General features: G+C 45.4%; 1 protein-coding gene across 5 annotated transcripts in view; it reads left to right on the top strand.

Moving 5' to 3' along the window:
- Window positions 1-14,706, top strand: part of HMOX2 (heme oxygenase 2) — a 44,027-nt gene that overhangs the window by 23,534 nt on the left and 5,787 nt on the right. Inside the window, exons 1-4 of one of the 5 annotated variants that reach the window (XM_025369833.1) lie at window positions 4,040-4,248; window positions 4,367-4,488; window positions 12,336-12,454; window positions 14,243-14,342. The exons of 2 other annotated variants lie outside the window; for them this stretch is intronic. The gene's annotated coding sequence lies outside the window, so the exon portion shown is untranslated. Of the gene's footprint in view, window positions 1-4,039; window positions 4,249-4,366; window positions 4,489-12,335; window positions 12,455-14,242; window positions 14,343-14,706 lie in introns of those variants that run through there. 2 more of the 5 variants (XM_025369830.1, XM_025369834.1) reach the window with 2 other exon arrangements.

Raw genomic sequence — 14,706 nt, 5'->3', positions numbered from 1 at the left:
AAATGGAAATATCGCTGTGTCCATGAAAAGCCCTATAGGCAGCATCAGATCTATACTAGGGGCCAGATGCAGTACCTCACAACTGTAATCCCAACACAGGGAGGGTGAGAGGATTCCTTGAGGCCAGGAGTTCGAGACCAGCCTGGGCAATATATTGAGACCCTATCTCTACAAAATACTTTTTAAAATTAGCATAGTGGTGCGCACATGTAGTCCTAGCTACTTAGAAGGATGAATTGGGAGGATCGCCTGAGCCCAGGCAGTAGAGTCTGCAGTGAGCTAATACTGCACCACTACAGTCTCCTAAGTAGATGGGACACTCCAGACAGAGCAAAATCCTGTCTCTAAAAACAAATAAATAAATAAATAAATGGCTTACACTGAGGGTCACAGACTTTGAGTTGAGGTTCATCATGAAGAATCTCCATTTTCATTCTAATAGCACTAGATACAGGCTGGGTGCGGTGGCTCACGCCTATAATCCCAGCACTTTGGGAGGCTGATGCAGGCGGATCACGAGGTCAAGAGATTGAGACCATCCTGGCCAACATGCTGAAACCCCGTCTTTACCAAAAATATAAAAAATTAGCTGGGTGTGGTGGCATGTGCCTGTAATCCCTACTACTCGGGAGGCTGAGGCAGGAAAATTGCTTGAACCCAGGAGGCAGAGATTGCAGTGAGCCAAGATTGTGCCACTTCACTCCAGCCTGGTGGCAGAGCAAGACTTGTCTCTCCGTCTCAAAAAAAAAAAAGACTGGGTGCGGCGGCTCACCTTGTAATCCCAACACTTTGGGAGGCCAAGGCGGGCAGATCACTTGAGGTCAGCAGTTTGAGACCAGCCTGGGCAACATGGCAATACCTTGACTCTACTAAAAATACAAAAATTAGTTGGGTGTGTTGGCCTGTAGTCCTAGCTACTCAGGAGGCTGAGGCACAAGAATTGCTTGAACCCGGAGGGAGTGGGGAGGGATAGCGTTAGGAGATATACCTAATGTAAATGACGAGTTAATGGGTGCAGCACACCAACATGGCACATGTATACATATGTAACAAACCTGTATGTTGTGCACATGTACCCTAGAACTTAAAGTATAATTTAAAAAAAAAAAAATTTTTTTTGAACCCAGGAGTGGGGAGAAAAAGGAAATATTAGGGGACATTTGTTAATTTTACATTTCTTTTTTCTTTTCTCTTCTTTTTCCTTTTTTTTTTTTTTTTTTTTTTTTTTGAGATAGAGTCTTGCTCTGTGGCCCAGGCTGGAAGCCGGAATTCAGTGGTTCCGTCATAGCTCATTGCCACCTCTACCTCCTGGGCTCAAGTGATCTTCCCACCTGAGCCTCCTAAGTAGATGGTACCACAACTGCATGCCACTCCCCTCCACCCCCGTCAGCCTACCAGCTAATTAAAATTTTTTTTTTTTTTTTTTTTTTTTTTAGAGATGGGGTCTCCCTGTGTTGCCCAGGCCAGTCTCAAACTCCTAGGCCCAAGCCATCCTCTTGCCTTGGCCTCTCAAAGTGCTGGGATTACAGACATGAGCCACTGGGCTCAGCCATTAATTTTAAATTGCAAGGGATGTTTTCTTTAGTTTATTAATCAGCACCATATAATGTCACAGTTTTATAACTCATTTATCTCATTTAATTCTCATACCTACCTTGTGGAATTGTTATCACTGTCCTTTACAGATGAAGAAAGAAACTCCAAGAAATTAAGTAGCTGGCCCAAGTCTACCCAACTGGGATGGGCAGAACCAGAGTTTGCTCTTGGTTGTACCTTTCTAGAGCCTGTGCCTTAACCACATCCATGTGCTGCCTCTTGGCCTCTGTGCATCCAGTAGATTCTCTCATGGCTAGGCTCATCTTAATTAACATTTGTTGGGTGCCTACTACGGTTCAGTCTCTAGAGATCATTGTAAAATCCAGTCCACTGCCCCAGCTCCTTGTGTGTCTTTTGAACACATTAGTATTGTGCTGTGCAGAAAGGACTTCTGTGCATATGCCTGCTGTTACGCTTTTGAACCCAGTTTCTAGAAACTTTCATTCAGATGGGGGGATTCGGTCTTCTTATCATAGAATATATACAGAAATACAAATATTTAAATCTTTATCTAAATTAATAGTCACATATGCCATTTATACAGATAGCAAGTTATAGCCAAGTAACAGTTGTGATGGGAGGCCGTGTCCAGGGAATTTCATACTAGTGAGGAAAGTAGAAAACATGGCTGTGGGGCTGGCTTGGTGGCTAACACCTGTAATCCCAGCACTTTGGGAGACCGAGGCGGGTAGATCACGAGGCCAGGAGATCGAGACCATCCTGGCTAACATGGTGAAACCCCGTCTCTACTAAAAATACAAAAAATTAACGGGGTGTGGTGGCGGACACCTGTAGTCCCAGCTACTCGGGAGGCTGAGGCAGGAGAATGGCATGAACCCGGGAGGCGGAGCTTGCAGAGCACCACTGCGCTGCAGCCTGGGCCACAGCACGAGACTCCATCTCAAAAAAAAAAAAAAAAAAGGAAACATGACTGTGGAAATTTAACATATTGACTGGGCGGAGTAATGCATGCTGATCTGTTTTCTCTTCCCTTCAATCCTGAAAGGTGTCTTTGAAGAGCTGGAGTGTGGAGTGTCTAGAAAGCTTTCCTAGAAAACTAGTGTACATTTTGCTAAATAATCACTGTGTCACTTAGATTTTCTACTCTTTAAGTGTGGTTATGAGATGTGTTCCAAATAATTTGTTATTAACAATGAAGTTTATGAATGCTTTGCCTTTAAAAAAATAAGTTTGGGTGGGGTGCAGTGGCTCACGCACCCCAGCACTTTGTAATCCCAGCACTTTGGGAGGCTGAGGCAGCCAGATCGCTTGAGTCCAGGAGTTTGAGACCAGCCCGGACAACATGGTGAAACCCCATCTCTACTAAAAATACAAAAATTAGCCAGGTGTGGTGGCTTGTGCCTGTAGTCCCAGCTACTTCAGGGTCTGAAGCAGGAGGATCACTTGAGCCTGGGAAATCCAGGCTGCAGTGAGCTATGATCACACCACTGTACTCCAGCCTGCGTGAAAAAGTGAGTCTCTTAAAAAAAAAAGTTTGGTCGGGCATGGTGGCTCATACCTGTAATCACTGTAATCGCAGCACTTTGGGAGGCCAAAATGGGAGGACTGTTGAGGCTAGGAGTTCAAGACCAGTCTGGGTTTGATTGGGTTAAAGATTATCCCTGTAAGTTGGCTCCCTTTCTGAGAAGTTGTTTAGAGTAGAAGAGAGAGCTGCATTTACAGCTAATTGCTAGTAATTTCACATCATCTGCAATATATTTTCTGGACACTCTGCCCGACTACTCCTGTGGGACATTGTCATTTATGTGCAAATCAGGCCCTATATACTAAGGGAGGAAAACAGTTGAGGACCTCCTTTTTTAGGAACTCTTGGTGCCTTGTGCATTAAGACAGGGAGTCAGAAGGTAAGAAGGAAGCAGATTCCACTTCGCTTACCACTCTTAGGGTGTAGGCAGGGCCCGCTGGTAGTGCTGGGAAAGCCGACCATCCTTCTTTGAGGAAGTCCAATAGCTGCTGCTGCTAGTTCCGTCCTACCATAGGCACAGTCTGTGTAGGATGAGCCAACCATATGTGGCATTACTGGTTTTTGGCCTGGGCTTGTTTCCTTGCCCCAACTTCAGCCCCCACCAGAATCTGGGCAGTCATTGTGAAGAAGTCTAGGAATAATACCTTACTCTACAGGCCTGTGGAAACGTGTAAAGATACCTTGCAGGCCCAGAGTGAGAAACTGGAGCTGCCTTGTTCGATTGACCAAAGGCTTGTCCTATAGAGTTGCTAATTTTATAGGAAGTTTATGTTAACATACTTTCTATCTATTGCACTACCATTTCTGAGGCACAATATATTTAATATATTTCAGTAGGCAGAAATATAGGACTGCTTAGATTTTAAACACTCAATACATGCTTGACACGGTTTAGTCTATTTCTCTGTAGTTACTATAGCAATGGATGCTATAGAGATGTGCAGACCCTATTGTGACCTCCCTTTGGTATAGGGATGCTCTGGAGCCCTTGGCTTCATTGTCCACTAAGGTCTAGCAGGTCTGATTGCCTCTCTTCAGGCACTGAATATTGGGGTATGCCATCCTCCCCTGCTGGAACCAGCCTTGGCCTGCCCTGTTAGTCATCAAAAATAGATCTCACCAGGGAACAATCTTCTCAGGTTGTTGTGTAATCTGAGTTAGCCAAGGTGAGTGTTTTGGGGACAAGCAGCATCAACTTCTGAATCTTCAGCTGGGCCCGAGCACTTATTTCTCAGAAATAATAGAATCTTGCTCACTTTTCTTTCCTTTTTTTTTTTTTTATAGACAGAGTCTCGCTCTGTTGACCAGGCTGGAGTGCAGTGGATCGATCTCAGCTCATTGTAGCCTCCACCTCCTGGGTTCAAGCGATTCTCCTGCCTCAGCCTCCTGTGTAGCTGGTATTACAGGCGTGCGCCACCACACCTGGCTAATAATTGTATTTTTAGTAGAGATGGGGTTTCACCATGTTGGCCAGGCTGCTCTAGAACTCCTGACCTCAAGTGATCTGCCCACTTCGGCCTCCCAAAGAGCTGGGATTATAGGTGTGAGTCACCATGCCCGGCCTCTTGCTCACTTTTCATACTAAAACAACAAATTATAGGCTGTAGTTTAACCTGTCTACTGCATGCATAAATGCAGTGTGGTACGAGTGCCTCTAGCCCATAACTTCAGTTTCCATGTTACTAGCAGTCTGTGGTGACACTATACTAATCTCATATGTAGGAACCAATGAGGATTAACTAGGGACACAGGAGGAGTTACCTTGCATTCAGAACGACTCAAGTTTAGTCTCAACTTGATCACTAGCTCTCTGAGTGACCTTGCCCATGTTAATTCTCTTGATCTTAGTTTCTTCAGAGCCAATGAGACACTGCTTGAAAGTGACTTAGCCTGGTATACCCAGGTCTGTCAGACTTACAGTCTAGTGCTGTCTTGGGTGAACTTGAGGGCCGTCTACCAAGGCAGGAATGGCTTCTTTAAAAAAAAAAAAAAATTGGCCGGGCGCGGTGGCTCAAGCCTGTAATCCCAGCACTTTGGGAGGCCGAGACGGGCGGATCACGAGGTCAGGAGATCGAGACCATCCCAACATGGGCTAACGTGGTGAAACCCCGTCTCCACTAAAAAATACAAAAAAAAAAACTAGCCGGGCGAGGTGGCGGGCGTCTGTAGTCCCAGCTACTCGGGAGGCTGAGGCAGGAGAATGGCGTGAACCCGGGAGGCGGAGCTTGCAGTGAGCTGAGATCCGGCCACTGCACTCCAGCCTGGGCAACAGAGCGAGACTCCGTCTCAAAAAAAAAAAAAAAAATTATTTTATTTTTATTTTTTTGTAGAGAGGGGGGCTCACTATGTTTCCTAGGCTGGTCTCAAACTCCTGGACTCAAGTGATCCTTCAGCCTCGGCCTCCCAAAGTGCAGAGATTATAGGTGTGAGCTACCAGAACCAGCCTCCAGGAATGGCTTCTAAGGCTTCAGGCTGCTTGTGGAGAGGAAAGCATCTGGGAGCTGATGGCACTCTCAGGTTTCCCAAAATGACAGTTCTGCATATGCACCTTAATCACCTACTTTTTTTCCCTCTACCCCCAAATACTATTCACAGTTCCTGTTTATGACAGAAGCTGAAGCTTACAGGTGACAATTTTTGTGCCTGTGTGAAAGGAAACATGACTGACTCCACTTATCCACAGGACACCTGCTTTCAAGGTTGTTCAGTGTTGGAATAATATTTGCTTGATATTTCATCAGTTAAAGCCAGCCCTGTGGGATGCCTGAAGCCTAGGCTCTGTCCCTGTAAAAATCCCACCAGAACCATTTTAGAATTCACTCAGGGCTTTACCACCTCCCCCCGCCCCGGTGCTGCCTATGAAACTAAAGAATCCTCAGCTTCTCAGCCCTGGGACACATTCTCCTCATATAAAGTGAGGTGGCAGTCAGGGAACAGGGGCGAGTCTTGTGCTTATTTCAGTTATAGTAGGAAGACTCTATCAGGACTCATCGTTGTCCCAGCAATAGTCAATTCCAGGCCCCTTCTTTGAACTCATTTCAGTGTTTCAGGTTCCGTCCTTCGTGTCTGCCTTCACTGCTTGCTCAGTTGTATTTGCACATGGCTAGAGATGAGCACACTTCTCTTCTCCAGTAAAAAAGCCTGCAAGAAAAGTCTTGGACTTCTTGAACTACTATCAGTTTTTTTTTTTTAATTCAATATATTTTTTGAGATGGAGGGGCTCTCACTTTGTTGCCCAGGATGGTGTTGAACTCCTGGCCACAAGCGATCCTTCTACCTCAGCGTTCCAAAGTACAGAGATTATAGGCTTGAGCTACCACAACCAGTCTCTTGTCAGTTTTTGAGGTTACTTAAGAGGCTAATGCCTTTAAATTAGTTTGCCTTCCTTTTTGCCCAGACATGCAAATGCTTATTTAGTAAATCTGACTCAAGTGCTTTGTGTCCCGAGTCCCCACTTTTCCAGGATTCATTGTCTTTTTTTTGTTTGTTTGTTTTTTGAGACAGAGTCTCGCTTTGTAGCCCAGACTGGAGGGCAGTGGCATGGTCTCGGCTCACTGCCAAGCTTCACCTCCCGGGTTCACGCCATTCTCCTGCCTCAGCCTCCTGAGTAGCTGGGACTACAGGCACCTGCCACCACACCCAACTAATTTTTTTGTATTTTTAGTGGAGACGGGGTTTCACTGTGTTAACCAGGATAGTCTCAATCTCTTGACCTCGTGATCCACCTGCCTCGGCCTCCCAAAGTGCTGGGATTACAGGTGTGAGCAGTCGCGCCCAACCCTTTTTTTTTTTTTTTTTTTTTTTTTTTTTTGAGACACAGTCTTGCTCTGTCGCCCAGGCTGGAGTGCAGTAGCACTAGCGGCTCACTGCATCCTCCACCTCCTGGGTTCAAGCAAGTCTCGTGACTCAGCCTCCCGAGTAGCTGGGATTACAATCACGCACCACCACACCTGGCTAATTTTTTATATTTTTAGTACAGATAGGGTTTCGCCATGTTGGCCAGGCTGGTCTTGAATGCCTGACCTCAGGTGATCTACCCATTTGACCTCCCAGAGTGCTGGGATTACAGACGTGAGCCACTGTGCTCAGCTGGATTCAGTCTTAACTTGCTCTTTTTTTTTTTTTTTTGAGTCTCACTCCCTTGCCAGGCTGGAGTACAATGGTGTGATCATAGCTCATTGCATCCTTGAACTCCTGGGGTTAAAAGATCCTCTGGCCCCAGTTTCCCGAGTGGTTGGGACTACAGGTGTGTGTCACCACACCTGGCTAATTATTTTATTTTTCGTAGAGACAAGGTCTGGCTGTGTTGCCCAGGCTAGTCTTAAACTCCTAGGCTTAGGTGATGCTCCCACTTTGGCCTCCCAAAGTGCCGGGATTATAGGTGTGAGCCACTGCAGTCAGCCTGGATTTGCTCTTTTATCAAGAGGTTAATAGTCACTCTTCCATTCAAGGAACTGTGGGATTGAATTGCCCCAGTGATTGAAATGAAAGGGCTTATGTATAATATTTCCTGAGGAGTGGTAGTACCAGAGTTCAGAGGAGACCTCAGGCCATTTATTCTATAAACTTAGAAGCTATAGTTCTAGATGATGTGGCTTCTTCAGGGTGTTGAGAAGTCTCTGTTATATAGTGCCTTATTGGATTAGAACTGATTGAGCTCTGTCTGCTGCCCCAAACATGTGGCTCAGCCAATCTCCAGTGGCATCTGCAATGTGGGTATTCTAGCCTGCAGTGGTCACATGGTACACCTTGGAAAGGGCAGATATTCCTGTTTCCTGACACTGCTGGAGAATGAGGTCTGAGTTAGAAGTCCTCAGGTGTGACCTGCCCAGAACTATCCGAATTTGCTAGATTTCTTGTTCTTTCTCAGTGTTTAACAATCATCCAATTGCTCATTCTCACCAGTGACTTCCTCAGTAAGAGCTCAATATTCGAGGTGGTGCTGCATTTTGTCAAACATTCATACATGTTAGCCCACCTAGTCTTCGCAGCACACAGTGGATTAATGGATTTTTAAAAGCTGGTATTTACGCACGATGGAATACTACTCAGCCATAAACAATAAGGAAATTCTGTCATTTGTGACTACATGGATGCATCTAGAGGACATTATGCTGAGTGAAGTAAGCCAAACAAAGAAAGACGAATGGTGCATAGTATCACTTATATGTGAAATCTAAAAAAGTCCAAGTTATAGAAGGAGAGTGTAAAATGTTGGTTACCATTGGCTGGGGGAAAGGAAAGGTGGGTGTGGAAAGGGGAGATGTTGATTAAAGGGTACAAAATTTCAGTTAGGAGAAATAAGGTCTGATGATCTGTCTTACAGCATAGTGACTATAGTTAATATGGTTAATATTATAATAGTATTGTATACTTCAAAATTGCTAAAACAGTGGGTTTTAAAAGTGCTCACCACAAAGAAATAAGTATATGAGCTGATAGATATGTTAATAACCCTGATTTGATTATTCCCCAATGTATACATGTGTGCAAACATCACACTGTACCCCATAAATATAATTGTCAGTTAAAAACTTAGAAGAGTCAAGTCAGATCTGAAGAGAAGTCAAAACAAATTTCATACAGCTAATTTAGAGACATGGGACCCAATTAAAAATTTGTATTACTTGGTATTTTAGAATTTAACTGTTATTTTCTTGTTACACACACAGGCACAGGCACACATATCCTCTGTTTAACTGGCTTTCTCAGTAGGACTCCATCTGTGTATTTGCAACAGCTGTAACTCAGGTTGGATGCTCCCCAGGGTGCTGGCCTGTAAGTCATATTGGACGCTGATCTGAATCTGAGGGAATCTAGATCTCTCTTGTAGGAAGCTTTTGGTTTTACTGGGAAGACAGGATGATAGTCAGTTGTGGAAGCTGAAGAGTAATCACCTCATATTAATATGGTGGCAATTTTATATAGGAGTGAGCTCTGAGCTGCAAACAGCCTTCTAGGAAGCAGGCAGGGGACCCCCATCTAGGGTGATGGTAAGAATCCTGATGCCCAACTGCAAGGCGTTCAGCAGGGAGGGAGCATTGGTGGAGTCCCAGTGCAGAAGTCTCTGAGCAGCCACTTAGCTTCCCCGTGCATGTGGGATAACAACCCGAGTTCATGCTGTGGGCATCTCATGCAGTGCAGTAGCTGGTCACCGTCGAGTGTCACTGTTTCATTGAGTCAGAAGCCTGCAGAATTGTTCTCATTCCAAGGAGTGAGTCAGTCTGCTGTTCCTTACCCTCGGTGCTGGCTGAGCTGAGCAACCTGCTCTCTTCCTTCAGTTCAGGTTTCTCCAGGGCAAAGAAGTCTTTATTGTTCCTTTCTGTATCACAATATAGGAAATGAATTATAATATAGTTCTTAGATTATATTCCCACCTGGCAGCAGTGCAGTGAGTTACCTGACGTGAAATTTGTTGGACTTAGTCTCCATGGAGGAGGATTTGACATCTTTGTCTGTTGTCTCAGAAGTCCCAGTAGTGCCTGGTGCCAGCAATCTAGCAGGAGCAAAAGCTTTGGGACAGCATTCGGGATCTGCTGAGCTGGTCTAAAGGAACCTCTTTTGCTGGAAGTAACTGTGATACGAACTTTGTTACTGCTTCTGTTAGCTCAGGTGTTGGAATGAGAATCAGCAGCTGATCAGGTGAACAGCTAGGAGTACTGGAATTATGGAGTAGTGGAGGTAGATTTAATAAACAGAGGGTCACAGCTTTTTGGAAATGGGAAAGAGAGAGGGCAGACTGGCCTTTCTAGCATTTGTAATAGAAAAGAGGACCCAGGAGCTTCCATTGACTAGTTAGTTAACGCAGTGCGGGATCTTAGCTGGTTTGCTTGGTCCAATTCCTGTCTCTTGGTTTCTTTTTTCCCTTCCTTGCCTTCCCCTCCCTCTTCCCTTTTTCTTTCCAAGAGAATTGAGTCACTCCGTATAAAAGAAGCAGGCAGTTGGCTAAAAAGTCCAACAAAAAAACAAGTATTTATAGCTCTCCAAATTTCCCGCTTGTCATTATCAGTATGCTTGTATACTTTTGCACACAGTTGTAGTCAGTGTTTGGGGTCCTTTTTTAAAAAAAAAAAAAGTTTCTGTAGGCTTTTCCATGCATGAACACAGCTTATCAACTTGTCCCGGCTGTGCCAGGATTCCATTGTTTACTGTTGTTTGAGCAGTCATGCCCTTTGTTCTTAGGCTGTGTGTTGTTTTTTTCCTAACATCATAGTATGGCTGTGTATTATTTTGATACAGATTACGATTACTATCACTATTTCTTGAAGTGTATTTCCCAGAGTGGAATATTTTAGGATCTTTTTTTCTTCTTTTTTTTTTGGTGGGGGCGGGGGTGGGGAACATGTAGCTTCTTGTGGATATTAGAGATTGAAGTCTAAAAAGGTTCTACGTTTATGATTTGGCCCCCAATTTTCTAGAGATTCCAATGGTTCATGCAAAGAAAAGAGCATTCAAGTATAGAAACCAACCAGACTAAGTCTGGACATGTAGCTTTTCAGAAAGTGAAAAAATATTACGTTTCTGCTGTTGCAAGGTGGCCTCTGAATGCCACACTGTGTGGCCACTCCCTTGGACAGTGGCTAGGCCACAAGGTCGCCTCCCCTGGCCCCAGTCTGTGGGTTGAATGTGCTAACCGAGCCTTCGGAGGAGCCTCCTCTGCCCCAGCCCCCAGGTCTGTACAGATGGTAGTTGGTACTTTCAGCCCGCCTTGAGGACTCAGTATTCTTCCTGTTAGCTTTCCTTCCAAGTAAAATCAGTAGAACTTGTTTTGAGTTTAGAAAATTTGAAGTCGGCCGGGTGCGGTGGCTCAAGCCTGTAATCCCAGCACTTTGGGAGGCCAAGACGGGCGGATCACGAGGTCAGGAGATCGAGACCATCCTGGCTAACACAGTGAAACCCCGTCTCTACTAAAAAATACAAAAAAATAGCCGGGCGAGGTGGCGGGCGCCTGTAGTCCCAGCTACTCAGGAGGCTGAGGCAGGAGAATGGCGTAAACCCGGGAGGCGGAGCTTGCAGTGAGCTGAGATCCGGCCACTGCACTCCAGCTGGGCGACGGCGCGAGACTCCCTCTCAAAAAAAAAAAAAAAAGAAAATTTGAAGTCGTGGACAGCAGATTACTTTTTCTTGTTTTTAAAAAATTGCATATTATTGGCATCATGCACGAGATGTTCTCCTTCCTTCCTCTCCCCTCAACCCTGGTTTTTTTTTTTTTTTTTCAGTTGGATGTTTTTACTCAACAAGTATTTATTGAGAATCTAGTATTTTCCAGACCCTGGAGCTATAGCAATGGAAAAGACAGCTGTAGTCCAGAGTTTGGCTTCCCATGGGCTGGGAGGTCAGAACCGGGAGCTGACAGGAGTGAGGCTGAAGAGGAGCTAACACAAGTAAAGTGCTGCTGAGAAAATGCCCAAGTGGGTACCAAAGGAAGCAGCTTTTTTTTTTTTTTTTTTTTTTGACAGTCTTGCTCTGTTTCCTAGGCTGGAGTGCAGCAGTGACATGATCTTGGCTCACTGCAATCTCCGCCTCCCGGGTTCAAGGGATTTTCCTGCCTTAGCCTCCTGAGTAGCTGGGATTACAGGTGCCTGCCACCATGCCTGGCTTATTTTTGTATTTTTAGTAGAGATGGGCTTTCACCATGTTGGCCAGGCTGGTCTCGAATTGCTGACCTCAGGTGATCTGCCCACCTCGGTCTCCCTAAGTGCTGGGATTACAGGTGTGAACCACTGCCCCTGGCGCCTTTTTGTATTTTTAAGAGAAGCAAAAGGACTTGTTGTTTAATTAAGCAAGACTATACTCTCCCATGGCATGCAGTTATTACTGAGTAAAACATAGTTAATGAGATTTAATCACCTTCCCTGTCACTGTTGTGCAGCATGATAATTCGGTGCAAATGGCAAGAAGCGTACTCCAGTCACTGCAGTTGGTAACCTGGGCCATGGATTGCACTTGTCTTTGCCTCATTTTGCCTGTAAGGAGCATGGGGACTGTGGTCCTGGGGTTCCTGGGGTGTGCCCTAAGCCTGGTCGTTTGCTTCCATCACCCATCTAGAGGCTCCAGGACCCTTTACTACACCCCTCCCTCCTCTAGATAGCTCAGTGTTTTCATCCCAGCACCTTTTTCTCTGCTGCCTGAGAACTGAGCAGCCAGAGAGAAATTTTGGCTCTCAGGGTCCTCAAGGGTGTACAGCAAAGCTGTTCTTATTTATTTATTATTATTTTAAATATTTTATTTTATTTATTTATTATCGAGACAGAGTCTCACTCTGTCGGCCAGGCTGGAGTGCAGGCGGCATGATCTTGACTCACTGCAACCTCTGTCTCCCAGGCTCAAGAAATGCTCCTACGTCAGCCTCCCAAGTAGCTGGGATTACAGGCGTGTGCCACCATGCCTGGCTGATTTTTGTATTTTTAGTAGAGACGGGGTTTCACCTTGTTGGTCAGGCTGGTCTCGAACTCCTGACCTCAGGTAATCTGCCCGCCTCGGCCTCCCAAAGTGCGGGGATTACAGGTGTGAGCCACCACACCTGGCCTTTTAAATTTTTTTTTAAGATGGACTCTTGCTCTTTTTCCCAGGCTGGAGTGCAACGGCTCGATCTTGCTCACTGCAACCTCTGCCTCCCAGGTTCAAGCGATTCTCTTGCCTCAGCCTCCTGAGTAGCTGGGATTACAGGTGTGTGCCACCATGCCTGGCTAATTTTTGTGTTTTTAGTAGAGACAGGGTTTTACTGTGTTGGCCAGTGGCTGGTCTCGAACTCCTGACCTCGTGATCTGCCCACCTCAGCTTCCCAAAGTGTTGGGATTACAGGCGTGAGCCACCGCGCCCAGCCAGCAAAGATGTTCTTTTACAAAAAAAAAATATATATATATATATATACACACACACATATATATATACACACACACATATATATATATATAAATCAAGGCCTGAAGGCCCATGTGAGGCTTATTCTACAGCTCACAGTGCCTGTTCCGGCCCCTTGATAAGCGGACACACAGCTGGGCAGCTTTATGCTATCTCTGTGAACCACCCATTTCTGGCTTTGTTCGTAATATTCCTTTGATCTAGAGGCCCTCCCCAACTCCTGCCCCAAATCCTGTCTGTGTTGAGGGTCCTGCCCCGGGAAGCCCTCTGCATACTGTTCCCTCCATGTGATACCCGCCTGCTTTCACATTCTTCTAGACTGTGTTGTGCATCAGCGTTAAAGCAGAGTAGAGCGTCTCTGATTTGGAGTCAAGAGAAGGTTCTATTTTTCTGTACATCCCGATGTTTATTTTCTGAGTGTTCTCAGACATCACTAAACCTCAGTCAAAATAAAGTATGATCATGATGTAACATTCATTGAGTGCTTACCACATGGTAGGCATTGTGCTATATGAGTTATCACTTGACTTCCTAAAATAATCCCAATATAGATGCTAAATGTAAAGGTGAAAGAGACGGTTCAAAAAGGCCTCAGTGAGCAAACCATGTATTATAATATCCTAAAAGATAACAAAAATATAACTAGCTGTCTAGAGGAAACTCAGGAAGGATATGTGCCTTGAGCCTTTTAAGGACCATTTCTTACACTTCTTTGTTCTTCTTGACACCTGTTTCTGGGTAGAGCACACAGAAAATGCTCAGTAGATAAGTTATTTTTCCTTGGCCCAGTTTGGCCTGATTTGGCCCTAGTTCTGTCTTTGTGAGTTATTTTATTAGTTGTTGGTGCTACTGTGCTGCTATTCATGTAGAAGGTTTCCCAAATGGGCTGCGCCTTACATTGCCTGAGCAGAAGCCCCCAGGGATGGAGCATGAGCTTGCCTTGTTATGGGACTGCATTTCCCTGGCTGACGAAGGCTCAGCCTTTGCAGCAGGCAGTGGGAATTGATTGGCCAACTTAATATTTCCTTCAGCCTAGCAAAGTCCTGAGTAGGCTACGGACAGTCTGCTTTTTTGGTAACTCCTGTGGGCTGCCCTCTGCACAAGGCACCCAGCCTCTCACAGGTAGGATGAACTGGCGTCAGCACACTTGCAGAGGGGTGAAACTGTGCGTTGCTTGCCAAGCTTTTTATTTCCCTAAGGTTTTTGAGGTTTTCTTTGTTTTCGGTAACTTTTAATTTTTTTATTTTATTTTATTTTATTTTTTTTTTGAGACAAGGTTTCACTCTTATTGCCCAGGCTGGAGTGTGCAGTGGCGCAATCTTGGCTCACTGCAACCTCTGCCTCCCAGGTTCAAGTGATTCTCCTGCCTCAGCCTCCCGAGTAGCTGGGATTACAGGTGCATGCGCCACCACATCTGGCTAATTTTGTATTTTTAGTACAGACGGGGTTTCTCCATGTTTGTCAGTCTGGTCTTGAACTTCCAGTCTCAGGTGATACACCTGCCTCGGCCTCCCAAAGTGCTGGGTTTACAGGCATGAGTCACTGCGTCCAGCCTAACTTTTAAATTTTGATACTTTTTTTTTGGAGACAGAGTTTTGCTCTTGTTGCTGAGGCTGGAGTGCAATGGCGCGATCTCAGCTCACTGCAACCTCTGCCTCCTGGGCTCAAGAGATTCTCCTGCCTCAGCCTCCCGAGTAGCTGGGATTACAAGTGCGCACCACCATGCCCAGCTATTTTTTGTATTTTTAGTAGAGACGGGG

This window comes from Theropithecus gelada, chromosome 20, assembly GCF_003255815.1.
Source record: "Theropithecus gelada isolate Dixy chromosome 20, Tgel_1.0, whole genome shotgun sequence".
Taxonomy (NCBI): Eukaryota; Metazoa; Chordata; class Mammalia; order Primates; family Cercopithecidae; genus Theropithecus; species Theropithecus gelada.
The sequence above is the reverse complement of the archived record's forward strand: the minus strand, read 5'-3'. Positions and strand labels throughout refer to the sequence as shown.